This window comes from Marmota flaviventris, chromosome 2 (genome assembly GCF_047511675.1).
Source record: "Marmota flaviventris isolate mMarFla1 chromosome 2, mMarFla1.hap1, whole genome shotgun sequence".
NCBI lineage: Eukaryota > Metazoa > Chordata > Mammalia > Rodentia > Sciuridae > Marmota > Marmota flaviventris.
The window spans coordinates 960,993-979,495 of record NC_092499.1 but is presented as its reverse complement, the minus strand read 5'-3'; the positions used below and the strand labels follow the sequence as shown (position 1 = coordinate 979,495).

At 51.8% G+C, this 18,503-nt stretch overlaps 1 long non-coding RNA gene across 1 annotated transcript; it reads right to left on the bottom strand.

The window, feature by feature from the left end:
• Positions 1-5,347: 5,347 nt before the first annotated feature.
• Positions 5,348-6,028, bottom strand: LOC139703256 (uncharacterized). Its single transcript, XR_011705659.1, has 2 exons — positions 5,739-6,028; positions 5,348-5,653 (listed from the first exon to the last, which is right to left on the bottom strand). It is a non-coding gene; the product is annotated as an uncharacterized lncRNA (long non-coding RNA).
• Between the last annotated feature and the right edge of the window lie 12,475 nt (positions 6,029-18,503).

Sequence of the window (18,503 nt, the reverse complement as noted above, 5' to 3'; positions counted from 1 at the left end):
CACAACTCCCTGTAGGGAGGGACAATTCCTGGGACAGGTTGCCTTAGCAACCCAGTGGAGCAGGGCAGGTTATCCTGATAAGGGTGGAAGAAAGGCTCTGAAGGAATTACCATTTCAATTCCTCCATTCTCTGGATGTGACCCTTGCCTGTCTGCCTGTCTAATTCTGGCTTCAGTATCACAATATCAGAATACTTCACATGACAAGGCCAACCCCACAGGGAATGGAGAAAGACAGAAGCATTTTCTCTAGAATCAATGAAAAGGCAAGAATAGTCACTCTCACCATTCCTAGGCAGTATAGTTCTCAAGATTCTAACAAGAGCAATATGGAAAGAGAAATAAGCTGGGAGTTATAGATAGCAGAAGAAGTCAACCTCTGTGTGTTTGCTGATGGAATGATCACATACCTAGAAACCCAGACCCCTCACCAGAAGATCTCCAAAATTAAAAATTGGCATCCTGGGGTCCTCATCCCGTCTCTGCCTGCCACCAAGTCACTCTGAGCAAATACCTTTCAAGTTGGTTTCCCCACCTGTACAACAAGGGGCTGCAGTTTACTTTCTAAGGACCTTCATTAGTCTAACATCCTATGGATTCATCTTTGCCTTCAGTGGTTTATGGTAAAATCTGTGAGCCACAATCTCATTATATAGAAGATCCTCAGGGAGACCCTTCAGTAGAGCAGAACCCAAGGCCCAGGTTGTGATGTGTTCACCTGTCATGTCCTGGGAACTATGGAAAAGGTCCTGGCAGAGGACAGAGTGGCTCTGTTAACCCTGGTAATCTGTGCATATCTGTGTCTCCAAGACCATGCTTGGAACTCACTAGAATTTCCTTTTAATTCCTACTCAGCACAGCAGCTGGCAATGGTGCCCTCTTGTATGAGAATCCTTTACTCATAATACAAAGTTCTTGTGAATGACTAAAAGGAGCTGCTGTTGGGCATTGTTGAGGCTTTAGGTGACAAGGTGGCATCCCATGAGTGTCCATGACAAGTGCAGAGTCTCTCCATGTGCAGGTGGTGGTAAGTCCAGGGCCAGCCTCCCTAAGTGTCTGGAGCCCTCAGATGCTGCCCCATGTTGATGGCTGCCTTTGTCCTCCTCAGCAGGGGTGGTGGGCTCCTGAGTGGTCAGCTTTGATATTGCTGTGGGACAGAGGAGGCATTAACAAGAAGCAGGCATATTGGCTAGACCCAGGTTTAGGGGTGCTTTTACCACAGTCCATCAATCCCTCTGCACCCCGAGTTCTCTGAACCCCAGGCTCTGTGTCCACCTGGCCACACCACAATCTCCAGTGAGTAGGGGAGGGGCTGAGGGGCTCACCATCTGCAGAAGTCCAGGCAGAAGCAGATTTTTCCAGAACAGTAGAACCCAGGCCTGTTTGCAAAATCAAGGACACTCTGCAATATCAGTGCCCAGGACAGGGAGAGTCCCCTTCTCTTCCCTCCAGCCTGCTGGCTCCACAGGACCTGACTAGTGTCCATGGAAAGGCAAAGCCTCTGTGGAGGCCCTGGGTTACTTTGTGATCACATCCTGCGTCTGCTCCTCACCTCAGCCTGAAAGCTCTGTGCAGAAGTTCTTGCTGATGGTCTAAGAACAGTCATGGGGAGGTCTCTGGAGCAACTTCATTAAGATTTTCTGTGGAGACGGGATGGAACTACAATGTCACTGCAGCTGAGAAGCCCTTCCCTAATGTGTCCTCACCTGGTGTGGAGAAGGGAGGACAGGAAAGGGTCGTGGTTCTAGGAAGTGGAAGGCACCTCCTCTGGGTGTCCTGACCTGAATTCTAGCTGACCCTGGCAGTTACCTCTGACCACCTCTAGACAGGATCTGTCAGCTGCTAAGAGGTGGAGGCCTCAGATTCCAGTGCTCCCTGAGGTCCAGGGCAGTACTAAAGAACCAGGAGGTGTAGTCCACTCTGAGATGATAAGTGAGCTACAGAGCTACCTATAATCAGGTCAGGATGAGGGTGATTCATCAAGTGTCACAGAGGAGAAAGCATCTGGCAAGGTCATCTTTTCCTAAGTGCATGTAGTTATTTGAGGACCTGCTGCCCAGTCCAAACCTCCTGGACTTGTCATGAGAAAGAAAGAGGAAAGTTCAAAGGACACACACAGCAGGTGAGCAGCTTCTAGAAGTCATGGAGGGTCACTTCCTGTGGGTGGACAAGCTCACCATCCCTGTCTTTCTCAACCACCTGAAGTCCTGAGCCCACTTCAGACGTGGTGAGGGTGTGTGAGCCTGTGGAGCAGTGACCAGGCCTGGTGCCCAGCTTCAGGGGGAGCCAGTGTGTGGTGGTGTCTCTTGTTCTGTGATCATGGCCCCCAGGTGTGCACTTCTCCCCTCCCACCCCATCCTCCCTTCTCTGTTCTGGAGGCTGTTAGGAAACTCCATTTCCTATGTCCTCCCCATCTGAGCTGCTGCCAGGGAGGCCCAGGGAGTCCTGGGAAGCAGTAAGAGAGTAAGAGCTGATGCCTGTGAACAGGCCTTCACTGCCTTTCCTCAAAATCACGATTTAAGACTTAAAAGTGCCACTATTTGTTGTAAATGAGCTTTCTCCTGTGAAGATGGCCTGCTTCATAGCCACGATTTAACCCAGACATTCCCCAAGTAAAAGAAAACCAACTCATCTATTCCTAGATTTCTCTGATGCCCCACTCCCAGGGCAGGTGATTCCCTGTGACACCAAACACCTCCTAGAATCTCAAAGCTGGTACTGGCATTTTCTTCTGCTTCTTTCTCTTTTTCATAATATTGATCCCAGTCAGAGTGATATGTCCACATGGCCACACCACAATCTCTAGGTCTGTGACTGAGCATCAGCTGGTGGTTCTGTGAGCACATGGCATCCCATGACCACAGATGCCCTCCATGTAGGAAGCTCACCCTACAGGGCCTGGCTGGGCAGCTGCAGTCAGAGGAGAGCTGCAGAGGACACAGTCCTGAGGCCCAGCCCCCACTCTTGCCTGAGTGTGTCAGGGTGGCCATGCAGACAGCCTGCCCAGCACCACTCAGGTCCAGTCCACGTCCTCACCTGCCTTCCCCAGAGAGCTCACCCTGCCCACGGCTTCCCTTCTGCCCCTCTGCCCACAGCCATGATGCCACAGCCAACTACAGGACAGGGGGATGGCCCAGGTCCCACCAGGTCTGCCAGAACTGCACCTGGGAGAAGTAAACAGCAGGCACAGAGACATGGCAGGATGGACTGATGGTGACTAACAATGAATGAAGGAGCAGAGCCAGGGCAGGGGACCTCGGGATGGTCCTGCAACACACAAGAGGAGAACTGATGGGAAACAACCTTAGGAGGCCAGACACAGGCTGGTCCAAAACCCAGATGAGCACAGTGAGGCCAACTGCAGTCCAACAGCCATGATGAACTAGGGGCTGGAACTCTGCAGAGAAGTCCTGGCAGGCTGGAGCTGAAGGGCAGGGCACAGTGAGAGAGCCACACCTTGACAGGGCCACCTGCCTGGGGTGCAGGGACAGCTAAAGGAGCAGCCCACTCTGGTTCCCTCCTCAGCACAGCAGAGGCCAATGTCACAAGAGCATCTCAACTAACCTAGAGAATACCACTGGGTGTAATCCAGCACTTTCCATGATGAAAGGAACCAGCAAGTTACTCAGAGGCAGAACAGCACAGTGAGGGTCATTTGTGAAAAACACACAGCAAATCCACTTCAGTGGGAGACCCTGAGTGCTCTACACTGAGACCTGTTCTGGGCAAGGAACGACCCTCAGCCTTCCTCTTCCACAAAGGGCTGGAACCTAGCCAGGGGTTTATCCAGTAAGAATGTTGGAGAATGTCATCCAAGTCAGGAAGGATGAAATCACCCATGTCTGTTGGTGAATGACGTGAACATGCAGAGTCGGAACATGAGACAATAAACCAACCAGAAAAAGATCAAGGATGTCAGTGGGAAGGCAGGGCCTGCAGAAGGTTCTGCACAGCACAGGAGACAAGTAAGTGCAGGGAGAGAGCCTAGAGATTGGGTGAGCCCTCTGCCCCACTTCTCAGGCAGATAGTAGTACCCAGAATATATAAAGAGCTCCAAAACCTTCAACTCCCCAACAAATGATCCACTTATTAGACGACAAATAATTAACCAGACACTTCTCAATAGAAGAAAGACAAATGAACAATGAATATGTGAATAAAAGCTCATATCTCTAACAATTAGGGAAATTCCAATGACAGTGACAATGAGGTTCCTTCTCACTTCACCAGAATGACAGTGATCAAGAATACAAGTAATAACAGGAGCTGGAGAAAACCTGGGGAGAGGACCCTCACACCTTGTTGGTGGACAGCAGATGAGAACCACCCTGAGGAGAGCAGGTGGACACCCCTCAGAACAACAGGGAGGAAGCCACCGTGGGACCCAGCTCTCCTGCTGCTTGGTATTTACCCCAAAGACCCCAGTCAGCACAGTGCAGGGACACGGCCACTGCAGGGTTTATACAGTGCAATTCCCAAGACCAGGTTATGCAACCAGCCCAGGTGCCCTTCACTAGTGGATGGATAAAGGAAATGTGGGTCATGTACCAACACTGCAGCTCTGCTCAGCCAATAGGAGGAGTGAGATGATGGTGAGTGGATGGAGCTGGAAGACATTAGGGAAGAGGAATGAGAGAGGCTCAGGGAGTCAGGTGAGTGTTGGCTGTCCTCTGTGGGAGCTGCCACAAATAAGGGAGGGAAAGGAAGGGGAACCCCAAGAGTATAGAAGATGTCAGTGGGGATCAGGAAGTGACTAAGGGTGAGGGAGGAGGGACAGGAGAAGGGAGGGGCCAGGAGTGAGCTGAGCAGATATTATTGGTCAATTCTGCCCACGTGGGAGTCCTGCACCTGTGGGAGTGAACCAATGTGAGTTACACACACACACACACACACACACACACACACACATATAGTGTAAATTTAATGAAAATTAGAAACTCGTGGAAGAAAGATCAGTTAAATAATGGGGAGAAGGACGAAAATGTAAAAGGAGGTGCTGTGAGAGCAACAGAGGTTTTATAGACAATGAATATATGTGACTATGTCAAAATGAAAACCTATAATAAATATACGTAAGGTGCACTATTTCTAAAGGAAAAGAACATCACAAAAACAGAATGAGTATCTTCAGACACATCAGAGATAAGTAGAGACCACAAGGCCACAGAGACCCCCTGGGAAGCTGGTACATGGACAGGCCTCCAGATGGAGGAAACCTGCCCCAACTCACATCTGCAGCTGCTTCTGGGCTGACCTGACTCCTGTGTGCTGAGCGCCCCCTGCTGGCCCTGGGCACCCTGCAGGAGGTTTGTGTCTGGGCTCACACTGAGGTCCCCTCACTGTGTCTCTGGCACAGTAATAGGTGGCTGTGTCCTCAGTGGTCAGGGAGCTCAGCTGCAGGGAGAACTGGTTCTTGGACGTGTCTCTGGAGATGGACACTCGGCTCTTGAGAGATGGGCTGTAGTTAGTGCTACCACCACTATATATGTACCCTATGTACTCCAGCCCCTTCCCTGGGGACTGACGGATCCAGCTCCAGTGGTAACCACTGGTTGTGATGGAGAATCCAGAGACAGCACAGGTGAGGGACAGGGTCTGTGAGGGCTTCACCAGGCCAGGTCCCGACTCCTGCAGCTGCACCTGGCACAGGACACCTGGGGACAAGGACAGTCACACCCTGTCAGTCACCTGAAGTCACAACCTCCCCATGGACCCAGGTCTGACACTGGGGACACTCACCTTGGGGAGCTGTGACCAGGCACAGGACAAGACCCAGCAGCCTCATCTTCTAGACCACACCTGCCTTCCCAGAGACCTCAGCCCTGTCTGAGCAGAGAGCTGGGAGCTCCCACAGCCCAGAGGGCCTTTGAACCCAGAGCAGGAGGAGGGATTTGCATGTGGGTGAGGCTCTTCTGATATCTGGAGAGGCTGAGGTCAGGCTGCCCAGGTCCTCTGTGCTCCTGAGATGTGTCCCTGTCTTGAACCCAGGTGGAGCTTTACCTGTGAGAGGAGAGCAGGTGGTTTCAGGGGAGCTGGAAGGCTGTCAGAAGGGGAGCCCACCCTCCTGAGCCCAGCCCCTTCCTCAGGACCCTGCTCCCTTCCTGGTGCCCAGTGTCACTCACCACACCCTCTCAGGCTCTGGGTGCTGAATGCTCAGTTCTGAGTCCAGCACACTGCTTTTTCTCCCACTGTCTGCTACTGTGACATGGTCCTTCTGTTCCTGGAGATCTTGTGACACTGTCATGTTGGTTGTGTGACATAGGTACAGCCTTCCTCATCTTCTAATGTCCTGTAATCCAGGACACATCAGCACCAGCAGGGAGAGTGGATGAAACATGAGATGGAGAGCATTTGGGAAGAGGAGGAGACAGTCTGTCTAAGTGGCTGTCCCCAGAGGAGCTGTGCACCTGACATGTGACTTCCTCTCTATGTCCAGCTCCCTATTCATCTGCAGAGGCTTCCCTGGATTCCAAGGGATCAGCTCAGTGTAGGTCCCAGGTGAGGAGAGCCATTAGTGAGGGAAGCCACCCTTGATGAACCTCCTTAAGTCCTGATGCTCCAGGTTCTGAACAGTTATTGCATTCAGTCGGGCAGGGTAGTGCCAGGTCCAGTAACTTGGGTGCTCCCCCAGCTGGGATACCAGGGTGTGGCTCCAGGAGTAGGTGTCACCTGCTGGGGTTGAGTCACACTCACCTGTTCCTTTGTAATCCTAAGCAGCATGAGCCATGCTCCTGGTGCCCAGCCCGTTCCTGGGCAGAGCTCAGTGTGCTGCCTGAGGAGGGTCCTCCTTTAGGTGGGCACCCACCTGGGGTCTGTCCTCTCCTGAGCCCCAGGTGCTGCCCTTTTCTGGCTCCCCTGTGAGGTCAGGGGCCATCAAGGGAAACCAGACCTCATGTGCTCAGTGCAGAGACTGAGCCAGGCCCCAAGGTGCTGTGTCTGTTCACCTCATCAGTTCCCGCAGCGCCCCACAACCCAGGCCCCACCTCAGTGCTTCCTGATTGTATTACTAGGACACTGTGAGTCAAGACCTTAAGGGCCATGTCAGACCGGGCTGGGCATCATGCTGATCAGGAAAGGACCCCACAGGTACCATGGAGATGTGCAGAGATAAGGCAAGGACTGGGCACTGCAGCTGGTCAGACGTTTCCTTACTCTGAAGAGCAGAGGGGTGGCCTGGACAGCTCCTTAGCCCAGGCCCTCTGTGCCCACACTGTCTCCACAGCAGCAGGGACACTTCAGTGTTCCACTTGACAGGTGGGAGAAGCCCATCATGCTAATGGACCTCATGTGCCTCCTTCTGTCAACTATTAACTCCACAATCTTATGAAGCTCAATCTTCTGACCTGAGGTCATGGCCGTGTTCTCTGAGTTAACGCATTCACCATGCTCCAAAGAGAACAGTGCAAACAAGGAGGGCACTAAACCTCTGGGTCTCAGTGTCTGCTGCCATCTCTATTTAAATATAATTCTAATAAAGCCCACAGGGGGCAGAGCAGGGCCCCTGGTGACCCTTTACCTAGGATGAAGGTTCCCGATGGGCACCCGTGGTGGAAAGGCTGATCCAGGTATTAGCAGGTGCTGCAGCTCTGACTTCCACCATTCCATGGTGAGAAATCAAAGCCTGCTCTCTCAGCACTGCTGCAGGTGCACAGTAGGTGGGACTCACCAGAGCCTCCTGCTGAGCAGCTGTCTTGGAGGTTCTCCTCCTGCTTATCAGAAGTGAGCCCCACTCTGACCAGCCTCTCCCAGGGCTACTGCCCCACGCCCTGCTAGCCTCCTTCTCCTCTGTGCACCTCTGAGAAACATTAGATCAGAGCTATAATTTGAGCAATGGTTCCTGTCTTTCTGTGCCTGGCTTATGTCAATGAGTGCAGTATCCTCGGGGTCACCGTGTTGTCCCAAATGAGAGCCCTCCATTGTTCCTGTCTGAGTAGTATTCCATGATTACTCAGGCTCCCCTGCTCCTGCTGAGGGCACAGGTGTGTGCTGCATTCTGCTGTGGTGAAGAGTGGTGCCTTCAGCATGGGGTGGAGGTCGAGATTGCTCCTCCCAATGATGGAACCAGGTGGCAGCTCTGAGGCCCTTGTCCATCACATCCTGGACCAGTGAGTACTAAGGTTTCTCAAGCACAGCTCAGGTGCTCACCTTGCTGAGAGTCGGGGTCATAGCAAGATAGGAGAGTCAGGGGCCTCAGGAGGACAGAGCTGCCTGCTCTGTGCACACTCCCCTCCCTCCACTCTCTGATGTGGCCTGTCCACCTGAAGAGTGCATCCACAGATGTGTGCAGGAGAGGACGCATCCTAAGCTGTCCACCCAGGCACCAGGAAAGTGTCCTTCAGAGAAAACCACTGAGCTGTCCATCAGCAGGATGGTGACACATGAGTGCTGAGAGAGATCAATAAACTTCTGTATGTATTTCATGAAAAAATGAAGGGAAGAAAGATGGTTTCTGCCTCTTGTGTGAATGTAATACCAACAACACTGTGCAGCCCACCCCCTTATATGGGTACTTCCAATCCTCAAGGCCACTGCAGACATTCAGTTACTGGGTGCTAACCTGCTGCTCCCAGGGACACACAGAGCTGGTTCCTGCTGGCCTCTGGCCACACGTTCATCCCTGAAATCACACCTTGGGTCATAGGGGTCCTTATATACTAGTCAGTTCCATGTAAACTCACAGCCTGCTCCGTCTCCTACCACCTCCTATGCAGTACTTGCAAGAAATTAGAAAAAATCCTGCCACATTCTCCTGTCCCCAGAAGGTGCTTGAGCCCCAGGGTCAGCCTTTGCACCTGCCTCACCTTCTGGCATGTGTGAGACCAGCAGCTCCATCCAGGGAAGGTTTCTCATCTCCCTCACCCTGAGCAGCCTGGCTGTGCACACTTCAGCCTCAACTCCAAGAGACACCATTGGTGGCACTTCTGTATTTTCACTGGAGGAATCCAATAATCTGGTCAGTCCAGATGTCACCAGGGTCACATGCCCAGTTAGGGTCAGTGACCAGTTCCCAGAGCACCCTCAAGCTCAGATCAGCTGATTTCTCTGCCTCTTTCTGTAAGATCAAATTTGTGACTCATTCACCCTGAGCTCATGGACAGCACTACAATACCAGAAAATCACTTTTACTCACATACTTACCCTCTTAGAATCTTCCCTCCTTCTAACACTGAGGAAGGACAAAGGGCACTATACTAACATTCCTGGATCTAATGTAAGTGCCAACTTGCCAACGTAGAAAAAATGTGGAATTCCTACACTAAATTGCCCCTGAAGGGCAGGAAGAAAGCTGAGAGAGGAGTGGGTGACCTCAGCTCACTGTGCACACTCGGGGCCTCAAGCCTCCCCAGGGTGCACGTGCCAAGAGCATCAGCAAGTTCACCCATCATTCATATGTGAACTACTGAGTCAGTATTACATTCTCCTCACCACACTGAGCCAGAATGGAAATTTCAAATCCCGAATCTGTGGCATCAGGGACTACTGCACCCAGGGTTGGGCACTATTGCATTAGAAATCTAAACTGGTATTTAGACTTCATGTTACCTTTGCACAGTTGCACTAATCCATGGAGGCTGTGCACTCTTCTTGCATGTGTAAAGCAAAGGGAGGGGTCTGCACACAATTTGGAATTCCCAGGGCCTTCATATGTAGGTGTCAATCACCATGTTTTAGTGTGAAGCCCTTGATGAAAACATGGTCAGTTAATCATATGGAAAGCTCCTCTGTAAAATGGTTGGTTCAGGAGACAGAATGCAGCTTGTCTGGGGTGCATGTTCCACAGGGAGGTCAAGCCCTCCCTCAGAGGAGGAGGGGCACCTTCCCAAGAGGCCTGGAGAAGCAGGATAAGTAACAGACCTCAGCCCAGCAGACATTGACCTCAGGGGAGCTGGGCTGTGCTTACCAGGGAAAGCCCAGGGTCCCTGGCTGGAGAGGGCCTGCAACCCCCATGCAGTACTTGACCTTCCCAGCAGAGGTGCCAGAGCTGGGAGGGGCTGGAGTTGAAGGGACTCAATGGGCAGGCGTGGACACCCTCCAGGGCACCTCTGCTCACCACACTTCACTTCAGAATCCCCTCCACTCTCCCCTTCTTATTATTTCTCCTGCACAGGAGGACGTGCTTTTGAGTGTCCAAGACTGGACAGCCACTTAGGTGCACTCTTCACTGGGTCCTCGGAGCCCAGCCCCAGCCCCTTTCTGGGAGGAGGAGAGACACTGGGTCCTGGCTGGAGGTCTACGTGTGGATCTGATCAATGGGCACTTCCATCTGAATGGACAGACTGACCTGTGGGAGACAGAGTGTGATGGACAGGGCTGGGGACTGGGTCTCAGGAGGATTGGAGGGAGTGATGTCCCAGCACTCTGCCCCAAAGCACAGCACAGGGACAGGGACTCCCAGAAGGAGGGGCTTCAAGCCACATCTCTACACAGGACACAGGTGCAGGTGGTGGTCAGTTGCCCTTGCTGACCCATAGTCTCACCCTGGTGCAGCAGAGCCACTGTGAAGGAGAAAGGCAGTTCCCCACCCTCCAGGACAGGTGGTCAGACAAGGGGATCCAGCTGTGTGTGGACCAACTCAGAAGCTGAGTGGCACTAAATAGAGAAGATAAATAAATAAATACCAGAAAACTAGGAGAGAAGAGGGAGGGGCGGGGGAGGGGAGGGTGGAGGAAGGAGGAAGCACTGGGGAAAGAGTGCAGCCACCATGTCCCACCTGCTGTGACCATGTCAGAGGAGCCCCACTGTCCTGTGTGACCATTGGCACTGGGAGTCCTCAGGAAGAGACCCAGGGAGTGTCAAGAAAAACCAATGTATCACAACAGCAGTAGGAGTGTGTGGGGCTGGGTTGAGGCCCAGTGCAGAGCCCTTGTGGGAGGCCTGGTCTGATCCTCAGCACCCGGGAAACAAACCAGTAAAATAAGGCATTGTGCCCACCTACAGCTAAAAGTGTGTTAAAATGAAAAGTAAAATACAGTGCGCTGACTGATGGTGTTGGTGCTGAAATCAAAGGGGACTGGTGGTTTCATGTCTTCCCACAGCTGCTGTGTTCTTAGGACCATCTGGGATGTAACATTGCCACTGCTCATCCTCACCCAGACTGGAACAGACCCTCAGGACAGGGTGGGCACTGATGTGAGCAGGGACAGAGCCCAGGTGTCCCTGTCTGTCACCCTGCAATGCAGCCACAGGGGCTGGAAACCCAGGCAGGCTCCAAGCTGCCTCTCCCCAGCAGCCAGCTGTCCTGGGGCTTCCCAGGCTCAGGGTCAGCTCATAGTGAGATGGGGTCAGTGTGGTCCTGGGCACAGTATGTCTTCAGGGTTCTGAGGCCAGTGGCAGAGCTGACCTGAATAGCAGACCATCCTTCCCACTGGTTCCTTGACCAGGGTGCCCCTTTCTCTTGAAGACCTTGCTTAGGTCACCCCTGTCCACAGGCCATGCACAGCTGCATGAGGAGTGGGTGTGTCCACCATATGGAGCCCTGGGTTTGAGGTGTGGGTGTCACAGAGCCTCATCATGAGAGAAAGACAGTCAATACACACCAAGGTTCACTCTGAATACACACATTTCTGTACATTTCAATAAAATTTATGGTTTTCTGTCACCTCTTTTCTGTTTAGTCCATAGATAGTCATGTCAGATAATTCCTCGCTGTGGGTGCTGTCCTGTGGTGGTTGGAGGTGTGGCAGCCTCATTGGTCAATAAAAATGAGAAGCCGGGAAAATCCCTACTTCACATGTGAAAACAACTCCCTCCAGACATTGCAAATGGTCCCCAGTGGTGGAAAGTTCTGGCAGTATGTGGGCTCCAGTGAGAACTGTATTCTGTGACCTGATGCATCACAGGAAGGTCACTGGGTGGAGGGGAAAAGGGAAGGAGTCATGGGAAGGGGACTAGGAATCACCTGAAGAGAAAGGGAGTAAGACATGGCATCAGGAGTGTGTTAAGTTCACAGGTGTGGGGGAGCTCACCTGTTGCCCCAGGGACATTTTGTGCTGCGGGAGGAGAATCATAACTTCAAGGTCAGCCTGGGCATCTTTGGGAGAACCTGTCTCCAAATACGATACATAAAGCCTAGAATGGACATCAAGGTGGAGCACCCTGGATTCAATCCCCAACGAGGAAATGAAAGATACATACAGTTCACTTTAAAGGTGCTGTTCAGGAAATGTCACTGAAAATTCATCTCCATTTGCAAAATTTCCTGGTCTGTGCTGAGAAAATTCCAGACAAGCAAGACCTAGAGAAGAATCACCTCACAGAGGGTCTAGCAGAGGAGGGACCTCAAGAATCTGCAGGCAAGATGGAGTCAGGAGGTGCTGGGTGGGCAGGGACCTCAGGGCCTGAGCTGAGCTGCTCCCTCCTCCTTCTGCACCTGCTCCTGGGCTGACCTGAGCTCCTGTGTTCTGAGCGCCCCCTACCGGCCTTGGGCACACTGCAGGGAGGTTTGTGTCTGGGCTCACACTGAGGTCCCCTCACTGTGTCTCTAGCACAGTAATAGGTTGCTGTGTCCTCAGTTCTCAGACTGCTCATTTGCAGGTACAGGGTGTTCTTGGAGTTGTCTCTGGAGATGGTGAATCGGCCCTTCACAGAGTCGGCATAGTTTATGTAACTACTATCATCACTAATGCGTGAGATCCACTCCAGCCTCTTCCCTGGAGCCTGGCGGACCCAGTGCATATAGTAATCACTGAATGTGAATCCAGAGGCTGCACAGGAGAGTCGCAGGGAACCCCCAGGCTGCACCAGGCCTCCCCCAGACTCCACCAGCTGCACCTCACACTGGACACCTGCAAACACAGAGGCAGCCTGGTCAGGACACTGTCACTCATCCACTCTTCCTCTCACTCCTGTCCACTCACACACTCAGGATCTCTGGTTCTCCATTCATTACCTTTGAAAACAGCCACCAGGAAAACCCAGCTGAGCACACTCTCCATGGTGAGCAGCTGTGTTCAGTCCTGATCCCTGAGTGGGCTGAGCTGGGAGTCCAGGGCTGGGCTCCTGTGCAGAGCTGCAGGGTCAGGTGGGCTGGTTTTCATGAGCAGAGGGAGGCCCTATTTGCATGTCCTCCTGCTATATAGCAGCTCTGGGTGGAGGCCCAGGAAGAGCAGCTCTGAGGGCAGATGGGAGTGTCATGGGCAGCAGGGTGGACAGAAGAGCATACAGGAGGGGAGAATTTCTTTTATTTTGATTTTAGAGCCCGCTATCTTGGTTTATTTAATATAAACACATATTCATATGGTGGAGGTGTCTGTGCTAACTCCCTGGTGCAGATGTAAAGTCACACAGAAGCATGAGTGCTGGTTCACTGTGTCCAACAGCTCCTGTGTGGCAAGAGTGACTGGTTACCTGGTCTGTTGCTTTCACCCTGGACATGACTGCTGCCCTGACCCTCCTCCAGCTCCCAGGTGCACACACCTGTGAGGTCCTCAGAACCGTCCTGCATTGGAAATGTGCTGTGTGTCTTCTCCCCTCTGCTGCCACCTGCTCTCCAGGGAGGCGTCCAGCTGAGGGCCTCAGAGGCTCCCTGCAGGGGGAAGGCTGTGCCTCCCTGTGAGGGCCTCCTTCAGCTCAGGAGCATCCAGTTGGCACAGAGCCCTCAGGTACACATGCTGCTGCCATCTGTGGTGGGCACAGGGCCCTAGTGTGGGCAGGGAGAAACCCAGGCTGTGTCCTCTCTTTCAGTTGTCATGGGCTGAGTCCACAGGGCCAGGAGTAGCCCCATCTTGTGAGGGGCCTGGGAGAAGGAGAAGCCAATGTCTTCATGAACTTGTTGTTGTGTTGAGGGTCAGGATTAGTTTATCCTATTTCAGTATTTATGAGTGTTTCTATCTATCTATTATCTATCTATCTATCTATCTATCTATCTATCTATCTATCTATCTATCTAATCTGTCATCTGTGATGTAGGCCTCCCTCCTCCTTGTGTGCAGTCAGATCTGGGGGAAGAAGGGCCTCTGTCTGGAACAAGTGTCTGTGGTCCTCCTGAAGCACAGCCATATGCCCTGAATGCTGCTGCCCTGTCACTCTTTCCATGCCCACATGACCCTGGAATGGACAGAACAACTGTCCATTGGTCAATAAAAATGGGCCTGTCCACCTGGATTCTCCAAGGGCAGGTAGAGGCCATTCATGGCAGGCTGAGCCCTCAGGATGACCCCAGCACCACTCAGGGGTCCAGCCCCATTTCCTCTCTTTCCCTCCTGCCTCCTGCCATGTGGTGCTGCAGCCTCAAGGCCCTGGTCAGGAGCAGCACCTGGGTGTTTGCACCCTGGTCTCCAGAACCTGCTGCAGCACAGCTCTCTCCTTGTGAACCCTCAGCCTCAGGAGCTGCTCAGAGCAGCACAGACTGGACTCAGCCACACTGGTGCTGGGGCCTGAGGTGGTCATAGTGAGCATCTAAAGGTGTGGACACAGCTCTGGGACTGGGTAAAGGGTAGGTCTGTGCCAGCTCTGATCCAGGAGCTGGAAGAGTCACCCAAGAGCTGAACTGGCAGCACCCATGGTGTTAACTCTGCAGGCACACAGGGTGCCAGAGTGTGGGGGTGGCTCTTCCTCTAGAGGATGCATTACAGAGGATTCTCTGGGTAGGCCTCAGCTCAGACAGCACATGGTCAGAATGTGGCCCCTACAGAGTGTCCTTATGCCATGGGTAGTGGACCCTGGGAGCATGACCACGAAGGCCCAGCAGCTGACATGAGACCCCACCTGAGGTCAGCAGAGACATTGGGTGGGACAGTCTATGGCTTTAGGACAGGACCTCTGTGCAGTGTGCACATCAGGTGGGACATGTGTCCAAGAGGCCTGACCGTAACTCCAGTCCCATGAGTGTTGAAGCACTTTTCATGATCACCATGTGTCCCCTAATGGAGACGTAGATAATATGCTGTCCACAGAGGAAGAAGGTAATTTTCCAAACAGAATGGCATCCTGCCCTGTTGGCCCTGGGCATGGCCCTGGAGCACATGGACTTAGCTGAAATGGGTCAGGCAGAGGGAGACCATCACCACACCATCCCTCATGTGGGGAAGCTACTGCATCAGGTCCTGGAAAGAGAGAGGACAGTGGCCCCTGGAGATGGAAAGGTGCAGGGAGGGTGAGGGTGAGGGTGGATGGTGAGGGCCACGTGCAGAGAGAGCCTTGTCCTGGGGCTCTGCAGCTCACAGGGCACCTGTGGCCCACAGCCAGGCTGTGCTTCACAGTGACTGGGGCAGAGAAGCTGGTGGCTCCCCACACCCAGGAAGGACAGGTGATGGACAGCTGGGTGTGCACAGCCTGGGATCCATCATGGCGCCTGGCACCCCTGTGTCAGGGTGCTGTCCTCTGCCTCACTAGAGCTAGGTTTCAGTGTAAGTGTGAAGATACAGCTGGAATGGCCAGATGTTGTCTGATGGAGAGAGATGCTGACATTCTGAGTGATGTTGGTGATCAAGAACACTCACATGAGAAAGACAACAGCATAGAACACCTAATTTCTCACCCACATCCTTCAAAATATATGAAACTGTCAAATCTCTAAATCTAATTCATGGATCTAAGTCCTAATTTTATACTTATAAAACCAGGCATAAGCTGGGTACAGTGGTGCACACCTGTTCTCCCAGTGGCTTGGGAGGCTGAGGCAGGAGGATCTCAAATTAAAAGCCTGCCTCAGCAACAGTGAGGCACTAAAACCTCAGTAAGTCCCCATCTCTAAATAAAATACAGAACAGTGGGGGATATGGCTCAGTGGTCAAGGTCCCCCTGAATTCTATCCTTGCTGCCTACTTTCCGAAATAAAGCAGGTTTAATCAGTCAAATACAGACTGTGTGCAATGAGGGGTGTCTTGTTTAGGGAAAGTGATTGCAGTATCCACCTGGGCCAGGAAGGAGCTGAATGAGGCTCCCAGAGCAAGTCCAGAGGATTCAGTGAGACACAGGAGACAGAAACTAATCCACTGGGAAATAAATAGTTGGGAAAATTCTGTTTATCAGAACCAATATCATTTGTGTTCACTAATGAAAAAAAGTATTGTACAAAATATGATTATTAATCAGACATATAAAGATATTAGAAACATAAGGTAAAGAAAAGTTATTATATATGTATTTGGTATAAAGAAAAATAGTTAATAATTTGAGAAGATTATGACAGGTAGAGAAATTTCATAGAGAAAACACAGGCAGGAAAAAATGACTCTTCTACCACATGTTGTGAATGCATTTTGAATTTTGGATATGCCAACGTAAACCACATAATTATATATAATTACACTGCTCAAATAAAATATTTAAAATATAGAAGTATTGTTGATTGGTGCAGAAATGTGTTGCATTTATATAAAATATAAGACTGAATGAGGGACTTATAAGTTTAGTTTACAAAAATCAGTGTCTTAACAGCCAATGAAAATCTTTTGTAAAGACAAATCAGGATTTAACTTTCTGTAATGAACCAGGAGTATCTAAGACTATCTGGGATATAAAAATTGCCACTGCTCATCCTCACCCAGACTGGGGCTGGACTCTCAGGTCAGGCTGGGCACTGCCATGAGCAGAGACAGAGCCCAGGTGTCCCTGTCTGTGACCCTGCAATGCAGCCACAGTGGCTGGAAACCCAGGCAGGGTCCAAACTGCTTCCCCCAAGCAACCAGGTGTCCTGGGGCTTCTCAGGCTCGGGGTCACCTCACATCAAGATGGAGTCAGAGTGGACCTGGGCACTGGGTGTTGTCATGGACTTGAGGCCAGTGGCAGAGCCCACCTGAAGCTCCCACAATCAGTGCAGGGCTGACCTCCCTCCCTCCTGGGTCTTTGCCAAGGGAGCCCCATTTTCTCTGAGATCTTGCTCAGGACACCCCTATGCACAGGCCACACAGCTGCATGAGGAGTGGACATCTCTGGCTTTAGGGGACCTGGGTGTGGGGTGTGTGTGCCACAGAGCCTCACTGTGAGGGACAGACAGCTCACATACACCAAAGTGCACTCTAATTCATATATTTATCTACATTATGAGCAGGTTTAGGGCTTTCCTTCAGCGTTTCTGAGATAGGTCTTGGACATTTGGGTTGGAAACTGTGAATTGTATACAAAACCAGGAGGGGTCTACAGGATGCACCTCAGTAGGGGAGTGTGCACCTCAGTAGGTGAGTGTGCACCTGTGTAGGGAGTTGTAAACTTCAGTAGGGGAGTGTGCACCTCTGTAGGGGGTGTGCACCTCTGTAGGGGAGTGTGCACATCTGTAAGGGAGTGTGCACCTCTGTAGAGTAGTGTGCCCTTTTTTAGGAAGTGTGCACCTCTGTAGGAAGTGTTCACCTCTGTAGAGTAGTGTGCCCCTCTTTAGGAAGTGTGCACCTCTGTAGGGGAGTGTGCACCTCTGTAGGGAGTGTGCACCTCTGTAGGGGAGTGTGTACCTCTGTAGGGGACTGTGCACCTCTGTAGGGGAGTGTGTACCTCTGTAGGGGAGTGTGTACCTCTGTAGGGGGTGTGCACCTCTGTAGGGGAGTGTGTACCTCTGTAGGGGAGTGTGTACCTCTGTAGGGAGTGTGCACCTCTGTAGGGGAGTGTGCACCTCTGTAGGGGAGTGTGTACCTCTGTAGGGGAGTGTGTACCTCTGTAGGGGGTGTGCACCTCTGTAGGGAGTGTGCACCTCTGTAGGGGAGTGTGTACCTCTGTAGGGGAGTGTGTACCTCTGTAGGGGGTGTGCACCTCTGTAGGGGAGTGTGTACCTCTGTAGGGGAGTGTGTACCTCTGTAGGGAAGTATGTACCTCTATAGGGGAGTGTGCACCTCTGTAGGGGGGTGTGCACATAACTGGAACACCCAAGCCATAAGGAGGAAAGAGCAAAGGTGCTTGGGCAGACCAAAGTGGAAGCTCAGCCTAGAAACACCTGCAGGAAAGAGCAAAGAGCACCATGAAGGTCAGAGTGGTCAGGGCCTCGGCTCAGGACACAGAGACTCAGGACAGACAGCTGCCCCAGCTCACCCAGCTAGAAGGCAAGAAGGAACTAAGCTACAGGTACCAGGAGGGAAGGAAAAGCAAAGCTAAAGTGGACATAAATGAAACAGAGAATAAAATCTACAGAATATCAATGAAAAGAGCTTTCAATTTTAAAGATAAATAAAATGGACAGATCTTTGGTGAGACTAATCAAGAAAAAAGGACAGAAAATGCAAATAAATAAAATCAGAGAAAAAGGGAGATGTAAAGGGAGACATTGTAACCCATGCACAGAAATACAGGGTCATGAGGGGTCATATGACATATTTGCCAGTGATCTGGAAAGTCTGTTGATGGACACAGAAGGCCCCTGAAAACTTACCAATGAATGTTTGGAAACACTGACGAGATCCCCTGTGAGCAAGGAGACCTGGTATCAAAAGTGTCTGCTGGTGCCTGTGCAAGGGCCATTGGCCTCACCGCCACGTTCTGCCAGATGCTGCAGGAAGGCTGCATGCCCACCCCTCAGACACCCCCAGGAATCAGAAAGGCAGGAATGATTCCAAACACACAAACATGAGGACAGGCACC